This window comes from Thrips palmi, unplaced genomic scaffold (assembly GCF_012932325.1).
Source record: "Thrips palmi isolate BJ-2018 unplaced genomic scaffold, TpBJ-2018v1 HiC_scaffold_8, whole genome shotgun sequence".
NCBI lineage: Eukaryota > Metazoa > Arthropoda > Insecta > Thysanoptera > Thripidae > Thrips > Thrips palmi.
The window spans coordinates 12,505,581-12,518,060 of NW_023144635.1; the positions used below are offsets into that span (position 1 = coordinate 12,505,581).

Below are 12,480 nucleotides of genomic sequence, written 5' to 3' on the forward strand. Positions count from 1 at the left end.
TGAGTGCGAGAGAGACAGAGCGAGGAGAACGACTCTCGGAATCAGGCTGCAGACGTGCGTGGGGTGAGCGGCACGCTCTCTGCAGTAGACAGCCTGTCAGCCTGCAGTCCGCGCGACGGCAACACGCTTGGCAGAGGTGTGCGACGGGCCGGGCGATTGCCTACCTGCCAGGCGCTCTCCCGGAACAGGCCGCCCGCGTTCGCACTAGAGAGACCAAATGAGCGGACACTGCTGTCGGCGGCTTTCGGCATGTGTTGCGAGCCGAAGCATTTTTCGGCTGCCGAAGATACCCGAACTCGTCACCGAACGCTCGTTGAAACCTCTGTTTCCGGATCGACACCCGCTTTTTTCGGAAGCAGTCCAATAGAGACCCCCGCCTCACCCCTCGCCCAGCAGCTGTCACAAACCATCCCGACAGGTGCTGCCCTCTGGTAGTCAAAGGTTCAATCTAGCGGCTGTCGTTCGGCTCCGAGCGACCCGTCGGCCGCTCTTCGGGCCGCTTCGGCGTCCGAGCCTGGCGAGCTTTGCCGTGTCCGCCCGCCCGGCTAGGCACGAAACGGAGCCGAACGAGCCGAAGCTCGCACCTTCGTTTGTTTCCGGACAAACGGACAGCCAAGTCCGCTCGTTTGGTCTCTCTAGTTCGCACTGCTTTGCTTGCGATGCTACTGCTCCCGCACGAGTAAAAGCAATCACATCCCACTCCAGCCTCTCTCCGCTCCGAGGCTAATGTCCGGGACGCACAGTGGGCCAGAAGACCCGCTGAGGCGGTCAAAATCCCGGACGGGTTTTGAGCCGCAGAGTCGCCGCAATGGGACTCGAACCGTAAAGTGTGACCCCACCAATGGATTGCTCTCCGAACGAGGAGTCCATTGGTGGGGTCACACTTTCAGTTGGAGTCCTGTTTAGCGACTCTGGAGCTCAAAACGCGTCTAGAGTTTTGTCCGCCTGCACCGGTCTGGCCCACTGTGGGTACGTCGAGCCAGCGTCGTGACGCATACATACACGTGGTATTTCGGCAGGCCTGCCGCTGAGAAACGCTCCGCTGAGTTCGCTCGCAAACTCACTCCGCGAATCATGGCAATAATGGCGTTTTCTCCTGGAAGCGCCGCGCCCCGCCTCCCCTGCTCTGCCGGCACTGCTCCTTCCAGGAATTCTTGCGGGAATCCCCGCCCCTCCCCCACACACCCGTTTCGAATTAGTCCACTCCAGTGACGCCTTCCCCTCGCTGCCGTAGGAAAATTGCGAAATATGCAACTGCTGGCCGGCTTAGCTTGGTCTCTGGAAACGCGCGCGCCGCTCAGGCAATCATGACAATCAAAACAGGATTGAGACGCCGTGCCTAGAACTTGGGGTGTGGGTACACTGTCGGCGCGGGCCGGGGCACAGCCATGGGCATGGGCACGGCACTGGAAGGACTCCGGGAAGGCGGTGTCGTTATTTGCCATTTCCGCGACGTCGCGCAGCGCGAATCGCAAGGCCCTCCATCATATGATGATCGGCACAGATGTTGCGGGACCGGCCGGGCTGGCTGGCTGCCTGGCTGGTTGATGGGTCCTCCCACACTGTGATGGCAAGCCGATGAAGCGGATCGGACGGTCGAGGGCGCTGCGCGTTAACCAGACCACCAGCTGACACTCCACCACGCCGCGCCGCTCCCGGCCGATTGGGCCAACTACGCGTTACTGGTGACTGCCGTGGCCCGTCAAGGACGCTGTCGAGGATGCCGTTGAGGATCTCATCGAGGACGGCGTCGAGGACGGCGACGAGGACGGCGTCGAGGACGGCGTCGAGGACGGCGTCGAGGACGGCGTCGAGGACGGCGTCGAGGACGGCGTCGAGGACGGCGTCGAGGACGGCGTCGAGGACGGTGTCGAGGACGGCGTCGAGGACGGCGTCGAGGACGGCGTCGAAGACGAGTCGCGGACGGCGTCGAGAACGGTGTCGAAGACGAGTCGCGGACGGCGTCGAGGACGGTGTCGAAGACGGAGTCGCGGACGGCGTCGAGGACGGCGTCGAAGACGAGTCGCGGATGCCATCGAGGCCGCAGTCTAGGACGCCATCGCGGGGACGCCATCGCGAGGACGCCGTCATGAGGACGCCGTCGAGCAGGGGACACCCACGAGAACTTGATATGATAAAGAACGCTGTCAGACAGCCGCAAAGGAGAGCCGCGAGCGTCGCGCCACTAGAATGTGGAGGATGCCGGCTGCGTTCGTTGCATCGTCTGAGAGAGCTATAGGACGCAAGGACCAGGATCAGTGACCGCCGAGTCGTCCCCTCACCCCCGCTCCGCCTGCAGTCGCCCTGGAGACTGTCGGCGGTCCTTCATTAAACACGCGATGCCAGGGCCAGGCGGGGCCGGGCCAAGGAAGCCGAGGAGGAGGTGGCTGGCTGGCCTGGCCCGGCCCGGCGTGGCCGCACCGCGCTGCGGGGACTGCGGGGGCGCATGGCAGAGACGGGCGCAAACTTTGGCTTTGGCATGCAGTGCGGCGGCCGCCGGGCTGACGGCCTCCTCGGAGTGTAGGGACCTCAAGAACAAACTGCCCGCCCCGCCCCCCACGCACACCGCAAAGCGCCCCGCCAAGAAGCCCGCAAGCACCAAGTCCACCCCGACAAGCTCCCCGACAAAGCGGCCGGGCGAGACGATGCTCCAGGAAGGGCGCGGCGTGGAGGAAAAGAAGATTGCTGCAGAGCTTTGCGCGAAGCCGGGCCGAGAGACATTGGGGGCATTACCATTACAGGACAGGCCCTTGCCCTGCAGGGCCCCGCCTTGGCCGTGGCCGTGGCCGCCTGGACCTGAGCTGAGCCTGAGACTATCCCCCTCCCCTTCGCCACGCCATGATGGACGACGCAGATTTCTTGCTAACGCGGCGAGGGAAAGGAAAGGGCACTGCCCGCCCGCGGCGCCCGCCTGATGAATCAAAGAATAAAATGCATGAATGAATGCATATCGCTCGCGGATTATGAAATTTGTGATGAATCCTCGGAGGGATGGAGTTTTACAGCGACTCTTTCAGGTTTCGACAGGCTTGGCTTGGCTTCAGCGATCACAGCCATGAATCATACACCGCTCGCGGCGCATCAAGCGTGGCCTTCCAGCTCGCTATCAAAATAAAGAGAGAGATTGTTTTTTGGATCATTTTTTATCTGCGCATCGGCAGCAGTAGCGCTATTCAATAGCCAAAAAGAGAAAGTTGTGCGAATGCGTTTGCGTGGGGGATGGCCGGGCCGGGCCGGCCGGGCGGCTGGGCTGTGGGTGTAAGCTGAGCTTGGAGCCACTCTCTGGCTGTCCGCGAATCGTTGTTGGTCCAGCTGCAGTCCGCTTTCCAAGAAATCCGTCTCCCCACGTCCTTTTCCTTCGCCGCTCCCTATGCCCCGCCGGCCGCCTCCTCGTTTGTCAGTCTCGCCGTCCTTGGGCTTGGGCCTGCCATTGGGGCGGGGCGGGGCGGGGCGGGGCGGGGCGGGGCGGGGCGGGGCGGGGCGGGGCGGGGCGGGGCGGGGTGGGGCGGGGCGGGGCGGGCGTGGCCCGTGCTGTCGCGCCTTGCTGACGTGGTGGAGTCTCGGCGGGCCGGCACCACGGCGTCGGAATTAGCGCATGTCGTCATTTGACACCCGGGCAGCGCGGCGTGGCGCGGCGCTCCGTGGCGGGCGTGGCGGGGCGGCAACACCCACGCCGGACACGCGGACCCTCGTCTCGCCCACGCCCCGCCCACGGAGTGTGTCGCGACAAGAGGAAAACTCGCCAAAACCGATCGAATACGCCTGCGCAGTTTTTATTTTCTGTTTATTCAGACCGTGAAGAGTGTTTTGGCTACGGAGTAACAGCTTTGCAGTCATCGAACAACTATATTTAGACCCAAGTCGTTTTCCAATTTCCATTTTGCTCGCTTTGTTTTCCTCTTTTCTCTTTTTTCTCTTTGATGGCGATGCGAAAAATACGACCTCCTTGTAGTGTTTCCGCCAATCGGCGCATCGTCGCGGGGGCAGTGTGTCGGGTGCCATGTCGGGTCCCATTTCCGCGACACAACACCCCGCCATAGCGGGGAGGCGGAGAAACAAAACCCCACTGCGCTGCAGTGCATGCAGGTCGCGTTGTGGTGCGAGTCAATTAGGCGGCGGACTGATTCCGAGAGTCGTTTTCCTCGCTCCGTCTCGCTCGCTCTCGCGGGGCGTCAGTCGCGGAGGCAGGTCGCAATTCGCGGTGAAACCGGGTTTGTTGTCGCCGGGCCTGTCACGCGCGATACCAGCAGACTGATTCCGGGAGTCGTTCTCGTCGCTCTGTCTGTCTCGCACCTACTCGGGACGCCCCGTGAGTGCGAGAGAGACAGAGCGACGACTCTGCAGTCTGCGGAGCGTGGTGCGTGGGAGAGGAGGGCCGCGCCGCGCGTCACAGTGGGCCAGAAGAACGGGGGAGGCGGCCAAAACTCCAGACGCGTTTTGAGCTCCAGAGTCGCTGAATGGGCCTCGAAGCGAACGTGTGACCCCACCAATGGATTGCTCTCCGAACGAGGAATCCATTGATGGGGTCACACGCTCAGTTCGAGTCCTGCTTAACGACTCTGGAGGTCAAAACGCGTCTGGAGTTTTGGCCGCCTCCACTGGTCTTCTGGCCCACTGTGCGCTTCTCCCAGACGACGCAGCAACTATTTCCCGGTGCAGATCACAAAGCAGCGAGACATGACATGCGTCGCCACGACGTCGGCGTCGTCGCGACGCCAGCGCCCTCTGGTGCGGACGTGGCGCGCCTCAGGGCCGCCGCCTGGTGCCGGAGGGATCGCGCAGTCTCTCTCGCACTGACGGGTGCACCCCGCGAGTGCGAGAGAGACAGCGGAGAAAGAATCCCTCGGAAAGAGACGGCTTCCGGGGCTGGGCTGCGCGACGGGGCCACGGGGACGGCCCGGGACGGCGGGGCAATGCAAGACGTGGCAGCTGGCAGCGCGGCCGGGTCGTCCCGATCGACACCTCCCAGGAAGACTCGACTATCTTCGCGCGCCCGATAGAGACTCGACTATCTCCACGAGCCCGATAGACACTCGACTATCTTCGCGAGCCCGATAGACACTCGACTATCTCAGTTTTTACATATATTGTCTCATAAATCAATATGAATTCTACAAGTAGTTTTCCTTTTGATGGCACTTATCAGATACATACTAAGAGATGATTGTACTGCGCTCAAATTAATTACTAGAGTGAGAATCATCTCAAAAAGCGCAATCTGAAAAATAAAGTGAGGTTATGGTCGTTTGTTTTTACGGCAATTACAACCAAACTATAGTTTATTGCGAACAAAAAACTAAAGGAATTTCATCTCCTATATATTTTCAAACCTTTGAGACAACTCCGCGACTACAATCTCCTTGTATTTTGTTTTAATCGAGCTCGTTCTCAATTCTGCGTGTTCTAACTTTTAGCTCAATATTTTTGTGTGTTGTTGTGTACTTACGTAAATCATATGCCGTCGTGTTCGGAAAAGACTGGACTTTGCGATGAATACCTCGGACATTACCACACATGATTATCTAATTGTTCCGAAGAATCTAAAGTTTCCCTTGCTAGCTTTTTGAGGCGACCTGATTTGAGATAGTCGAGTGTCTATCGGGCTCGCGAAGATAGTCGAGTGTCTATCGGGCTCGTGGAGATAGTCGAGTGTCTATTGGGCGCGCGAAGATAGTCGAGTCTTCCTGGGAGGTGTCGCGATGCCCCCGATGAATCCACGCCGCGCACTCCTTTATTTCTTTCTCTTTCTTTCTCTGTCTGCGCGACTCGACTCGGGTTTCGCGCGACGCGTGCTGCCAGAGTGATGGCGCAGCCTGCGCAGCCTCGCCGCGCGTGAGGCGAGCGACGCCACCACCACGCCGTCGAGACCCTCGCGTCGACCTCGACCCTCGATGCCCCGACCTCGACCCTCAACGCCCTAACCTCGTCCCTCGCCTCGACCTCGACCCTCCCTCTGCTCAGCCGCGAATCGAAGACATTTCCTTGGAGTGGGTATTGTAGAGCTTTTGCCGGCTTTTGCCCTACTTGGAGCGGCGAAAAGTAGTGCTGCCCAGGAGCGTGCATACCAGCCGTCGAGCAAATCGCAGTGCACTTTAAGTGTTGTACAGTGAAGATTCTCCATATTATGTTGAAAATGTCCCATATTATGGTGGTGCAGCTGATCGTAACATACCGTTGAGAATTCACTGCACCTTACGGAGATTTTGACGAATTTCGTTGGTATTCTGGAGAAAAATCTCTACCACATTATGTTGGTGCAGCCTTTCACCATAACTTGTGTGACTCACCTCATCTCGAGACGACGATCTCGGCCAAGCTGAACCTGCAACAGGAGAGACGAACCCGTTAAGGCATCAGGACGGGAAGCGCAGAAGAACACGGAGAAACGTGAAAACTCACGGGGGTAGATACTTTAAGATATCGTGAACAAACTACCCGGTTTCCCGCTGTGTGACGGGGATATGACACTCTGACACGTGTATTACGGCATTGAAATGAAAAGATTTGGCACCTTTGACCCAAAAGTTGTGTTCACGTACGCGTAATACACAGTTTTCGTGTACGGGGTATTACCGAGGGGTGACTCACTCAGGGTTCTGGTGTACACATGAGTACATGAATACGGGTGAGTACACCTTGCTTTACTCATAAATTTCACAATTTAAAACGTTTTTAGGCTTTATTTGGCGTTTTTAACGGCATTCGACGTTTAATCGGTCAAAAAACTAGAGAATTTCACCTTTTTAAAACTTGTGAGTACAATGAGTACGGGCAAATTTGTACACATGAGTACACTAGTGATTCACCCCTCGGGTATTACGCGAGTGTTTACCCCCTTGCAAATACTCCACTGCAGGAAATAACCACAACAAAAGTACACAAATTTCTGGCAAATTTTTTATCAGGTTTTTATTGTACTTTCAAAGTACAACAATTGTTGTACAAAGTACAATGGAACCGGCATGACGAGTGCTGGGCAGTCCCGGCCTCGTTGTGATTTGTACAATTCTCGTTGTACTTTCTACAATCCCTGTTGTACTTTCATTGTACAGTTTTTGTTGTACATTTGTTGTACTATTCACACTTTTTCTTGCAGTGTCGCGTCACAGAGCCAGCAGCAGCAGACTGATTCCCAGACTCGTTTTCATCGTTCTGCCTCTCTCGCCCTCATGGGGCGTCCCGTGTAGGTGCGAGTGAGACAGAGCGACGAAAACGGCTCTCGGAATCAGTCTAGCTGAGTACCTGCATGATTTGTCACAGTGCGGCCGGCCGGGCCAGCACCGGCAGGCTGACTCCACGCAGTGTCCGTCCCTCTCGCACGCGCACGGCACAACGGAACACCCTCGGGAACACCCCTGCGGCGCGAGAGAGACGGAGCGACGGCATTGTTCTGTCGGCGCACAATGCGTCGTGTGTGCCCCGTCATTTATTCGCGAGAGCGTGCTCTTTCCGCTCCGCGCTTCGCGAATACATTAAATCGGAAATATAATATAATAACGACAGGAAAATGGTCGAGCGAGGCGGACCTGCGCTAATCACGTGCACCGCGGTGTGCGCGATTTATTGCGGATTTCTCCATGATTTGCTTGGTCTGAAGTTTTCCCTTTTCTCCGAGATTGGCAAACCCGCGCAAGGGCGTAGCAACGTTCTAAGGCCGAGGACCGCTCCACTGTAGCGCTCAGCGCTCCGCAGTGCCGGAACGCCACATTGTTCGTCACATCAAGTTCGCCGGCAAAGTCGCGGCCGTATTATCGGACTCCAGACCGATTCCGAGAGCCGCTTTCGTCGCTCTGTCTCTCTCGCACTCATGGGGTGCCATGTATCGGTGCGAGAGAGACAGAGCGACGAAAACGACTCTCGGAATCGGTCTGCTGGAGGCGCGGGAAGGCGCGGGCCTGCTGCGTGCGACGCCGATTCCGAATACAGTCGCTCTGTCTCTCTCGCACCCATCCGGACGCCCCACGAGTGCGAGAGAGACAGAGAATGATTCATCGGCTGGAGCGGCTGTGCAGCGAATAATACTGGAGGAGAGCGTTGCCGCGTTGTCGCTCTGGGGAGCCATGGAAACACAGCGGCGGAAAATAATAAAAGATAATAAGGCTGGGAAGCACAGCTGCCGTTCCCACCAGGATAATTGCAAAAAAAATGGAAGAGGGTCAAAATAACGCGGCAGTTCAGGTGGTGATAAATTGGGAACCTTCGTTCTTTAATTACGTAACCATCACAGAGAGGATCTGAAAATCGTGGCATCCAAAAATACACAAAAAATTTAAACTCAGACATTTTGAGGACGGCCATTACATGTGAGGAGGCAAAGTACTGTCCTTCAAGTATGTATCGTGTATGTTTTTTTTTTTTTCGAGGGATCGACCACTCACATTGCGCGTGTACGAAGTAATACAGTAATATATGGTAATATACGTTCCATTGCCTTTTTTGGCTGATTTCATGCTAGTCATGGTCTAGTATTTGGAAATATTTGTGGATTTTTAGTTGTAATTTAAGAGTAATATGCAAGTACCAGCCTATGACGACCCTTCGTATCTATTTTGTTGGTGTTTTTTGTCCGGGTCGTTCAATTCTCATCCTCCGCACAACGTGACATCAACACGGCACTTCTTCCAGCGTGATAACGCGCACTCTGCCCTTTGCATCACACTGCCGGTCGACACGCCGCAAAATCATCCCCTCCGTCACAATCGAAAATCACTCGCCCCCGAGCAAAAAGGGACAACAACAACACCCAAAACGACAACAACAACAACAACAACAACAACAACAACAACAAAAGACAAACACCCCGCTCTGGGATCTTGATACATTCCTCTACGAGCTCACAGGAGCGAATTGCATTTTCTGCAGCCCCCTCCCCCCCCCCACCCCCTCCGCCGCGCGCACCCGCCGCCAAGCAGACAGCGCACAAGATATAGCGCGTGGCATTGAACGCCCGGGCCGTTTGGGTGAGACACGCTTTGGCCCCTCCGCGACCCCCCGGGGAGGCCCCGGGGCCTCATATGGCGGCGGAGAAATATAACAAGCATCTTCTCGGTGGACACTTTTGCTTCTCGCTGGCCAGCCAAGGGCGGCCAAGGGCCGGCCCTCCGTCATGCTCACTCCCCCGTCGGGGCCGGCCGACCACACCACAGTGTTGTCCGACAACCGCGCTATTTCACAGCCCCCCCCCTCCCCCTCCCTCGATGCCACATGCCTCGTGGGAAAAAAGGGATGCGAGGAAAAACGCACACACGGCCCTGGCGTCGAGGGTACTTGAACCCGCGCCCCGCGCCGCCGCCCGTCTGAAAAAGCCCCACTCAAAGAGGAACTACTTTTGGCCCCCTTCTGGCGGGCCGGCCGTTCGTTGGCGGGGGAATATGTTGTTGTGCTGCGCGGGGCGGCGGCGCGCCGCTGCTTGGCTGCTTCGCTTGATTGCCGCCGCGGCGCTGCAGACTGATTCCGAGAGTCGTTCTCGTCGCTCTGGCTCTCTCGCACCCACACGGGGCGCGCCATGAGTGGGAGCGAGGCAGAGCGGCGAAAACGACGACTCCCGGAATCAGTTTGCTGGCGTCTACGCCGCTCGGTCACCACCGCACTATGGGCCTGAAGACCGGTGGACGCGGCCATGACTCTAAACACCGGCCTCGAATCGAACCTGTGACCCCACCATTGGATTGCTCTTCGAATGAGGCATCCATTGGTGGGGTCACACGTTCGGTTCGAGTCCCATTTAGCGACTCTGGAGCTCAAAACGTGTCCGGGGTTTTCACTGCCTCCACCGGTCTTCTGGCCCACTGTGCGTCGCGACGGTGCTCGCTCGCTCATCCTCGCTCTCCTCCCCGCGCTGCTCTGCTTCGGCTCTCATCTCCGCTGGCCGGAAAGCGAGGCTAGCGGTGACTCGCCCAGGTGCTTCGCCGTGCCTCGCAGAGCTCCACCGCGCCACGCGGAGGGAGATTCGGTGACATTATTTTCCACATTATTATCTTCCATGTCATTCTCAGGACTGCATTTTCCACACGCGCGTTAGCTCCGCTGCACTGTCACCCACCAATGCCTGCCTGCCGCTGCCTGCCAGCGTCTGCGCCGCTCTGCGCGCGTCCAGGTTTCCAGTTTCGAATTGGCGACGCGTCGGCGCTGTCTCGCTGCGTTCTCCTGTCGCTCCTGGCCTCGCGGATGTCTTCCTTAAAAGGGGAGGGGGGAGGAGGGGGCGTCGCAGCCGGCTTACGGTGTGATTCCCGCGACAGCACGCTAAGTCCGACGCGGAATCTGAAATCTCCATTCTTCCTGCGCGGCTTCCCGTATAAAACACGGCTTTTACTCTCCAGGTTTTCAAGTTGCAGCCTCCCTCTTCCGCCGGCGCGTCCCATTTTTTCCCCGGGGCGTAATATGTCTGCAAGCTGCGTCGATGATGGCTTCCTCTCCGGCGAACTCCGGTCCACCCCGCCCCGCCCCGCCCCGCCCCGCCCCGCCCCGCCTCGCCGCGCTGCGGTTTGGATGGTCGCCATTTTCGTCGGCCAGGCGCCAGGTCGCAAACTCCGGCTATGGGGAGAAGAAACATGGCCAGCTAAAAAGGAAAAAAAAAGAAGGAAATAATAAAGACCGAAAAAGAAAGCAGCGCGCCGGGAAGCCGAAGCCAGCAAGAGAAAGCTGCACGTGCGCCTCTTGGCAGACTGATTCCGAGCGTCGTTCTCGTCGCTCTGTCTCTCTCGCACATACGGAGCGCCCGATGAGTGCGAGAGAGACAGAGCGACGAAAACGAGTCTCGGAATCAGTGTGCCGGCCGTCGCCGCGCTCCCTGCCGGCGGTGTTTCGCACTACTCGTCCCGGCCGCGTCCTCTGGGCGGATTACGCGATTTGGGAGGAGGGGTGCCGGGACGGCTAAGGCTTGCACTTAATTCATTACGCAGCGATGGCCCGGCGCGGCCAGCAGCCGTCGCTCTGTCTCTCTCGCACTCACGGGGCCGTCCGTAGGGGTGCGAGAGAGACAGAGCGGCCGCCGGCAGCAGCGGAGAGGGATGAGGGGCGTCGAGGATTAAAAGGGTTTCGAGGAACTGCAGGCCGAGCTGGCAGGGCTGGCCGCCCCTTGGGCTGCCCCTTCCTCGTCCTTGTTTCGCTCATACAACGCGCCGGCGACTGCCAAAGAAAGCTTTCCGCTTTGTCTCTCTCGCACCTTCACGGAGAGCCTCGTGAGTGGGACGGAGACAGAGCGACGAAACGACACTTCTGAATCGCTCGGCGGAGGCGGACTTAATTGAAGTGCTAAAGCGGGACGCAGCCACACCGTAGGGAAGCCGCGACTTGCAGTGCGGTGGGGAGCTGCCCGTGACAAGCGCTGCAAATGGAGGTGCAAGTTTGGCGCGCCCCGTGTAGAGCTAGGAGACGCGCCGTCCGCCGTCCGCGTGGAGGACCGTAGGGTGCCCCCCCCCCCCTTCCCCTCTCTCCTTCGCGGGCCGAAGTGTAGCCATCCGTCAGACTCCGCGGGTCGCGGTTATCTTTGAGTTGTGTTCACCTCATTTCCCCATCTCGCCATTCGTCATCGCAGGGGCGCGCGCCACCGGGGGAAAGGGGGGAAAGGGGGGGGGGCACAACATGTTGTCACGGTTGTCACGCAGGTAAGACAAAAAAGTTTCCCGCGATGCACCACAGCGTCAACATTGTTGTTGCCAACCTCAGCCTGCATACCGGACAACTTCTCGACAGCAAAGCCCAGATATTGCTGCCTAGCGAGCACGCTGCTCTGAAGTTTGCCTTTGGCAACCCATTTCGGCACACTGGTGAGTCGTGGGAATTTTCCCGTCCTTATATGGCAACCCTTAGGGGTGGGGGGTCCACCAGGGTGGCGGTGTTCTTCTGAATGCTGCGGCTTTCGGGGCAAAACTAATATCCGCACCCTCTGCACACAAAGTGGTGTGGTGCTGGGGAGTGTTCCGGACCGAGGGATGAAGAAAAGCCGTCGCGGTGGAAGGGGAGGGGGGAGGGGATGGAGGCGAGGGGATGGAGGCGAGGGGGAGCGGAACACGCACGTGCAACCGCACGACCACGCGGGCAAACAGACGCACACGCGCGTGCGGCAGACAGAGACGGACCGTGCGCCGGTCGAGTGGCCGCCGAGATAAGTGGGTCATGGCGGGGGCATCCGGATGGCTCCTCCGGGCGCGGCGGGGCGGGGCGGGGCGGGGCAGCGCTGGAGCGCCCCGGGGAGGGCCTCGGGGTGAGATATGGGCTGTCGAGGTGCGAAAAGACGCGTGGCGGCGAGGCGAGGCGACGCCCTGATGTGTACCCGTCTGGGACAGCACGCGCAGGGGCGACAAGCGCGGCAGGGGCCCGGTGTGATTCCAAGCCCCGGGGACCGCTCGGCTCGGCTCGGCTCGGCTCGGCTCGGCTCGGCTCGGCTCGGCTCGGCTCGGCTTCTCCCTTCCGGCGCGGCTTAAGGAACGCAAACAAAAAACGGGGTGACGGTGACCCTCTGGCGACGGCGTCCCCCTG

The 12,480-nt window shown here is 58.8% G+C and overlaps 1 protein-coding gene across 1 annotated transcript in view; it reads right to left on the reverse strand.

The window, feature by feature from the left end:
• LOC117653251 (prolactin-releasing peptide receptor-like) overlaps positions 1-12,480 on the reverse strand; it is a 70,266-nt gene that overhangs the window by 43,647 nt on the left and 14,139 nt on the right. Inside the window, exon 2 of the mRNA XM_034398809.1 lies at positions 6,288-6,322. The gene's annotated coding sequence lies outside the window, so the exon portion shown is untranslated. The remainder of the gene's footprint in view (positions 1-6,287; positions 6,323-12,480) is intronic.